The sequence below is a fragment of the Equus quagga genome, chromosome 4, assembly GCF_021613505.1.
Source record: "Equus quagga isolate Etosha38 chromosome 4, UCLA_HA_Equagga_1.0, whole genome shotgun sequence".
In the NCBI taxonomy this organism is placed as follows: domain Eukaryota; kingdom Metazoa; phylum Chordata; class Mammalia; order Perissodactyla; family Equidae; genus Equus; species Equus quagga.
The window spans coordinates 23,061,138-23,068,723 of record NC_060270.1 but is presented as its reverse complement, the minus strand read 5'-3'; the positions used below and the strand labels follow the sequence as shown (position 1 = coordinate 23,068,723).

The following is a 7,586-nucleotide window of genomic DNA, read 5'->3' as shown; positions in this document are numbered from 1 at the left end:
ATGAGAATTCGTGGATCCAAGATCTGGAAGAAAAGGGAAGCCATGAGAGGCGAGCCTGACGAGTGCCATCACTTTTCCACCTGAGGTGATTGGTAATTCCCAAAGCAGTGGCTGAAAAACCGAGCAGAGCTTTTGGTTGTCTCATGATGCTGAGGAGGCCGGGCCAAGGGGGAGAGGCCCCAGTAAATACCCCAGACTTTTGGTTGGGACTCTCAAGGGACACCCTAGCTAGGACTAAGGGTAAACAGGAAATAAACTAGCTTCCACAAAGACTATACTGCGAATAAACAGAGTCCAACTCTGAATAATTTCAGTTCCTGATTGGAATAAAGTGGTCTGTTCTCAGTTTAGTTGTGGTCAGGCATACTTGCCCCTAAGTCTCTCCCTTAGCACACCTTCCCTTTTTCCAGCCGCTTTGCTCAAACTCGACTCTGATCCTAGTAAACATCCCATCAGTGGAGAATACTGATGGAGCAGAGAGAGATCCAGGACAAACAAACACTGCATAGCCTAGGATTCAGGCAGTGTGGTCCTTTCTCCCACATTTTTAAATGTTTTATTCTAACTCATCTCTTTCGCCTTGCTTCCCGGCCGCTGTTTTACATCGATTTGACAGACCATGTCACTTGTGAGACTGTCTATTCTGAGGCCTCTGCGTGGCTGGCTTCAAGCTTCTTTTGAAGTCACTGCTCAATAACAATTCCCCAAAGAGAATTCCATAAAATTTAGCAGTAACAATTATTTTGCCCCAAGTTTTCGTTGGAGAGTATTTAGTGAGAGTAAAGCAAGTATTTGCGTTTCATTTAACTTCTTAGTGATTTTTGATACTCTTCATACATTATCAGGCAAACGGGATGGGAGAAAACTAAAAAAAGGAATTCCCAGAAGCTTCCTCAAACGCGCCGCATGTGAATGCCTTAGACGTGAGGCGGTGACTTTTAACACTTTCGCAACGCTCCCTCAGCCTTCATTCATTTCATCATTCATTCAGCAAACGTGGCTGAGGTACCAACCACGACAGAGGCTCGCTACAGACGGAGGTGAGCGAGCACCCGTCGGCCCTGGAAAAGCTTCGAAGACAGGTTTGTAGATATAACTTTGCAATTTAACCTAAGAAGTACCGTTTCAGTGTCACTCCACCATGATTCTCCGACCTTTGCCTTTGACTGCAAACCTCCTTCTCGGCGAAACCTTCTCTCTGACCCCCAACTCTTCACTGAATCAGGCTAACCGCAAGGCTTCCAGAGAAACACGATTGGAAGACTACGCTTCCCGGCAGCCTCTGCAGCAGGACGGCGGAGGGCGCGCGCAGGCGCTCGGGCCGGCCCCCGCGCGCAGGCGCCCTGCGAACGCCGGCTGAGCTGGGTCTCACTGCTGGGTGCGCGGCGGCGGAGAGCGAGGCCTGCTGAGCACCGCTGAGGCGCGGGGCCGCTCTTCGAGGCTGCGCGCGGGAGGGCTACGGCGGGCAGGCGAGCGAGCCAGCGGCTGCCTCCAGCAGTGGCACCGGGATCGGTTGCCTTGAGTCGGGTGAGTGCGGGGGCCCCGCGGCCCGGCCCCTCCCCCTCCCTCCGGCGGCTCCGGCAGTCCTCGGCGGGACCCGGGAGAGGCCCCGGGGCGAGGGCGGGCGCCGGCGGCGTTTGAGCTCGGGTACCTGGGCCGGGGCGCCCACGGCGCGTCCGTGCGTCACGGGCCCGGCTGTCCTAACGGCCGCGCGGCCCGCGGACGGGAGGGTGGGGGCGGGGAGCGCTTGTGCAAGGGCCATCGGGAGCGCCGGTGGCGGCGGGGCGGGGCGGCGGCGGGGTTGGAAGCGGCGCCGGGGACTGCGGGGCGCCGAGGCAGCGGGGCGGAGAGGCGGCGAGCGCGGAGCCTGCGCCGCGGCCCGGCGCGACCGAGCGAGCGGGCGGGCGGGCGGGCGGGGGTGGGCAGCACGGAGCGCCGTGATCGGGGCCGGGCAGAGCGGGGCGGGGTAGGGGGGCGGGAGGCCTGGACGAATCCTGACCGAGGCGGGAAGGGACCACCTCGGGAATTCACAAGTTACGGCCGGAGTCGGAGCCGGTGGCTGGGGGGTGGGGTGGAGACGGACGACTGCAGTTTACAGATGTCATAACAACCCGGGCCCGAAGCGGCTGACGGGTGTGGTAATTATAGGAATGACAGAACTTCGTCTGCTCCCAGCGTGTGTAAGTGGCGATGCGAGGGAGCAGCGAAGTATTAGATGAAGCTCGAAATGGGAGGAGAAAACTGGAGGATGACTGGAGTCGGGGAAGGCGGCATGAATGTTTTAGGTTGAATGGGAGTATTTAATGTTCCACTTTTAAGTGAAAGATTTCAAAATAATTGACTTTTAAGGTTTAAATTCAGAATAAACGATTTCGAAGTGTTTTTTCTAAAGCATTATTAAATAATATTACTAAGTTTTTCAATCCTTTTTTTTCTTTTAATAGACGGTTTCTTGAAAACTGCTATTTCTTAGCAGTAGATGAGTCAGTGGTTTTTTACCCCCCTCTTGTTGCTTCAAGGCTCATTCTGGACATTATTTTTCCTTAACTTGTTCTTGTATTTGTAATATTTTGAAAGTAATCCGCAAGTTAGTCCCCCTTCATTTTAGATTGAAGAAATGAAAGTGACTGTGAAATCTATATTTTTACTGAAGTAATTTATTCTTGAAAGGCACTGTTTTATAAGTAATATGTGATTTTAAGATGGAGGACATGAGAGAAAGTAAAGGAATTCCCATTTATTGAGCTCCGTTCAAGATATTGTGCTAAATACTTTACGTATCTTAAAATATTTAATACAGTAACTCTGAAGTAGATGGTAGTTTTTTCTGTTCTACAGTTGAAAACTTTGAAGGTCAGAGAAGTTAAGTAACTTAGTAAGGTCTTCAGCCCTTGTTGGAACAAGCCTGAGAACCCAAAGTCACTGCCATTTTGAGAGTGATTTCTCCTCTCCTTTCATACCTCTTGACTCGTTTCTTTCTTTACTGCGCCCGTTCAGTGAATACTTATGGAGTGATCTTGTGCCCTGAGACTGGGGATGCGGACACTGTCAAGACACTGTTTCTGTCCTCGTGGAATTTATAGCGTAGTGGGGAAGACTGATAAATATAAACACTGACTGCATGACATTTTATCAGTCATAATTGAGCAGATATTGTAAAGTACTCTACTAAATAGCAAAGGAAGTTCAAATGGAATCAGACAGCATAAGCCTTGAGGAGTTTACAATCTAGTAGAGAAACAACGTACTTTTATAAGAACCCAGAATAAACTAAATGACAGAAATAAATGCCTCACCTGAAGTTAGTATACTGCATTATGTTAGTTTAGATCCTCATAGAAGTTTCTTCACAGAACTATGATTTAATATTATGCACCTTAACTTTTATCTAGATTTGGTACTTAAGAAAAGGCACATGAAAAAAGTCTTCATTGCTATCCAAGACACTATTTCTTAAAGATTTATTGACCTTTATAGAGTAGAAACTTTAGAGACAGATTCTTTTTAAGACCCTAGTGATGGCCTTTTTCTTTTCTTTCTTTGCTTTTTTTTGAAAAAGAAAAACAGGGGCCGGCCCCATGGCTGAGTGGTTAAGTTCACGCGCTCCGCTTCAGTGGCCCAGGGTTTCGCTGGTTCAGGTCCTGGGTGCGGACGTGGCACCGCTCATCAGGCCATGCTGAGGCGGCATCCCACATGCCACAACTAGAAGGACCCACAACTTAAATATACAACTATGTACTGGGGGAATTTGGGGAGAAAAAGCAGGAAAAAAAATTGGCAACAGTTGTTAGCTCAGGTGCCGATCTTTAAAAACGAAAAATGAATGACTGCTTTTATTAGATCATTTGCGTTCTGTAAGCCATCCTGTTTCTCTTTACACTTTGGCTGTCAGGAGGCTCAGAGCTGTGTCCAACTTTTGTAATTTTCCTTAGCCTCAACTATGTTATAAATTATACCAGAGTGTCTGGAATTGCTGTCACTTGTTTCCTGGACTATTTTCTTTGTTCTCTGTTGCTCTTGATTTTGGTTTTACCTTTTCCCTTTCATTTGGGAGTAGAGATTATATCTTATTTTATCTCCAGTGTTTTGGCATTGTGCTGAATTATTGATATAGTCTTGATTTATGATGTGTGTTTAAGTTTGTCAGGTTGTTTTTAGAAGTATGTATGAATACATTGTATAAAATCAATTAAGACTTTTGGTTATGCAAATAAAGATGACTGATCTAGTGATAAAGAGAATTCCCTATTGCTCCTCTTTGTTTTGAGATCTCTGTACTTTGCAGAGTATTATGAATTCAGCCATAATGGAAGAAAACGTTGGAAACGGGTAAACAATTCAATTAGCTGATTGGGGCTGATTTCACTCTATTCTTGCTGCAGTAAGCAGGAGGTGGCCCCAGGCCAATGGGGGGTAGGGGAAAGATAGGGCCTCCATTAGAATATTTTGAGGTTCTGCAGTGAGACGGCAGGGATGAAGACTGATGGAAACGTAGTTTTGTTTGTGTGTTTTTGTTTAAGATGTTATGACCCTACAAAGCAGACCTAAGTGATAAAATGGTTTTGACCTACTATAGTAGACTAACTGGGACAGTTCTTGAAAGCAGGCAATAATCCAGAATGTGGATAATCTCCTTCACATAACAAGAATAATGCTGCCCTTCATATGCAAAATAAGTCTGCTTGCTCATCATCATTGATTTTCCAGCATGAGGAGGGATATGTGCTGAGTTGTCCATGAGTCTCTGTACTCTGACCAACAAGGCAGCTTGGGGTCAGAAGGGGGGTTTGTAGCTAGGAAACAGAAAGACAAGCAGAAGGTACTTAGATTTATTGATGGGTCAAGCAATACATCAGGTGCTTTCACTTAATTATCCTTGCAAAACCACTTTGAGGAGGTGGTTACAAGTGCGGGGTGGTTAGGTAATTTGCCCTACTTCACAGAGTATGTGGAGGAGCTGGGATTCAAACACAGGGCTGTTTGTACTATGTTCACATCATTCAAGCTTGATTTTGTCTGTTTGCAGTTCAGTCTCTCCAGCAGAACAAAGGTAGTTCGTTTAGCATCATGAAATGATACTGTGAAACTAATTTACTAAAAGCTGAAAGGCTGGCTGTTGAAGTTTCTTGCTTTATTGCCATTAAAAAGTACAATTTTTAAATTAGAATAATATCTGAAAAATAACTGTCTCCTGTCCCAGCCTCTGCACTTTAGAGGCTACCATTTTCTCTCTTTTAGCTGTTTCCTCTTTCATATTTATAAATAACTTGCTTCTATTGCTGTTTCCTGATAACAGCAATTTTAGGCATTATCTATTGACTCTACATATGCATACTGCCTCTCCCTTCCTCCCTTATCACACGTTTATTAAGTCAATATTCAGTGTGTTTACAATATTATAACTGTGTAAATATTCACAGCTGAACCATGTAGTGTAGTATGACATCATTTCTTAACCAGTTTTTGTTTTTCCAGGAGTTAATCCCTTTTTCCTCCTTCATTTCCTGAGATAGCTGTCCTGGAACTTTGTTCTTTTAATGCAGTCTGGACTGGTTACTTTCTAGGCCTATTTCACAGCTGTTATCCTGGGACTTTATGTCACCCTTAAAATTCTCTTTGCCTTTCTCCTGTATTGGATCTCCTGTTTTCCATGTTTTCTTAGCTTCCTGAGAAAGGGTACCTACGAAGTGAAAACTTTCTGAGATCTTGCGTGATTAAAACAAATCTTTATTCTATCTTAACATTTCATCAGTAATTTGGCTGGGTATAAAATTGTAGGCTTAAAAAGTTTGGAAGTCACAGCTCTATTTTTTTTTCTGCATTTCAATGTTGCGTTTGAAATCCAAACCCATTCTGATTCTTTATTTGTGTGTGGCCTTCCCCATCTTTATTCCAATCCCTAGAAGCTTTTAGGATATTATTTTTAACTCCTGAAATTCCATAATGATGTACCTAGATGTAGGTCTTTTTTCATTTAAGGGTGTTCCATGTACCCTTCCAAGCTGGAATTCATGTCCTTTAGTTCTGGGAATTTATTATTATTTTTTGGACTTCAAGTAAAAAGAGTTTTAGAGTTAATTATGCTTCTCAGTTCTTGACACACTATCATCACACCATATCTGACAAGGTCCTTTAAATTTTTCTTTTTTATTTCTGAGCCCTCCTTCCATTAGCCTTTCCAGCAGGCACTCACTCCATTGTGGTTGATAGATTCCTTGATTATATATGAATCATTGTGAACTGTGTAGTGGGGTGTGTATGTGTTTAATGTATTGTGTTATAGACCTTGTCCTGTTTCTTCCCTTTTTTTACTCAGCATTGTTTTGGAGACCTTTCTGTTTTGTTGTGTGTACATATAGTTGTATATGATGTAGAATTCCATAATGTGTATCTGCCACATTTTACTTTTCATTCCCTGATTGACACCTGGGTTGCCTTTCTGGCATCACAAGTACACTGTGGTAAATATAGTCTTGCTTGTACATCCTTATGGACCTGTGTGAGAAGTTGTCTGGGATATATACCCAGGAGTGGGATTCTTGGGTCGTTGAATAGGAGAACTAGTTTTTAGGGCTAGCAATGCAGGAGGGTTCTTGTTTGCCCACATCTTTACCAGTACTTGGTTTTATCCAACTTTCTAATTTTTGCCACTCTGATGGGTATGAAGTGGTATCTCATTGTTTCAGTTTACATTCTCTGATTACTGATGAGTTTGAGCATCTCTTGGATCCATTCATGTTTCCCCTTTTGATAATTGTCTATTTTGTCCTTGTCTCTCTTTCCTTTGGGTTTCCTATCTTTTTTTGGTTTGCAGAAGTTCCTTGTGGAGGTTAGATTTGAATGGTCTGTTGATTTTAGGCTTGGAAAATATTTTCTCTAAGCCTGTCATCTTTCTGTTAATTTTGTCCATGTTGTCTTTCATTGAATGGATGTTCTAAATTTGATGCATTGTTTCTTTGATGATCTTTTCCTCATCAATTTTTTTCTCTCTTTGGAATTTGTGTTATTGGGGTATTGGAACTCTTAGGTTGTTCTTTTAATTTTCTTCTTTTCTCTATTTTCCATTGCTTAGTCTTTTTGTTCTGTTTCCTGAGAGATTTCCTCAGTGTTATGTTACAACCTTTCTACTGAATTTTTTAAAAAGATATTTCTCATTTAAAAAAAAAAAAATTATTTTTCCTTCTTCTCTCCAAAGCCCCTCAGTACATAGTTGTATATTTTAGTTGTGGGTCCTTCTAGTTGCAGCATGTAGGACACTGCCTCAGCATAGCTTGATGAACGGTGGTAGGTCTGCACCCAGGATCCCAACTGGCGAAACCCTGGGCCACTGAAGCAGAGCACCAACACTTGGCCATGGGTGGTGGCCCCCTTTTCTATTGAATTTTTAATTTCTATCTATATTTTAAATTTCTTAGAGCTCATTTTTATGTTACAGTATCTTTCTCTTGTTTCATAGATGATAATCCTTCTGAGGATAGTAATGATAGGTTTTTTTTTAAGTTTTCTCTTGTTCCCCTCATTGCTCTGTTTCTTCTAGGTTCCTTTGTTTTCCTTGCACTCTTTCTGTATAGGGGCTTTTCCATATG

At 43.4% G+C, this 7,586-nt stretch overlaps 1 protein-coding gene across 1 annotated transcript in view; it reads left to right on the top strand.

Annotated features, from left to right (window-relative positions):
• Window positions 1-1,381: 1,381 nt before the first annotated feature.
• Window positions 1,382-7,586, top strand: part of KPNA1 (karyopherin subunit alpha 1) — a 72,320-nt gene continuing 66,115 nt past the window's right edge. Inside the window, exon 1 of the mRNA XM_046657706.1 lies at window positions 1,382-1,527. The gene's annotated coding sequence lies outside the window, so the exon portion shown is untranslated. The remainder of the gene's footprint in view (window positions 1,528-7,586) is intronic.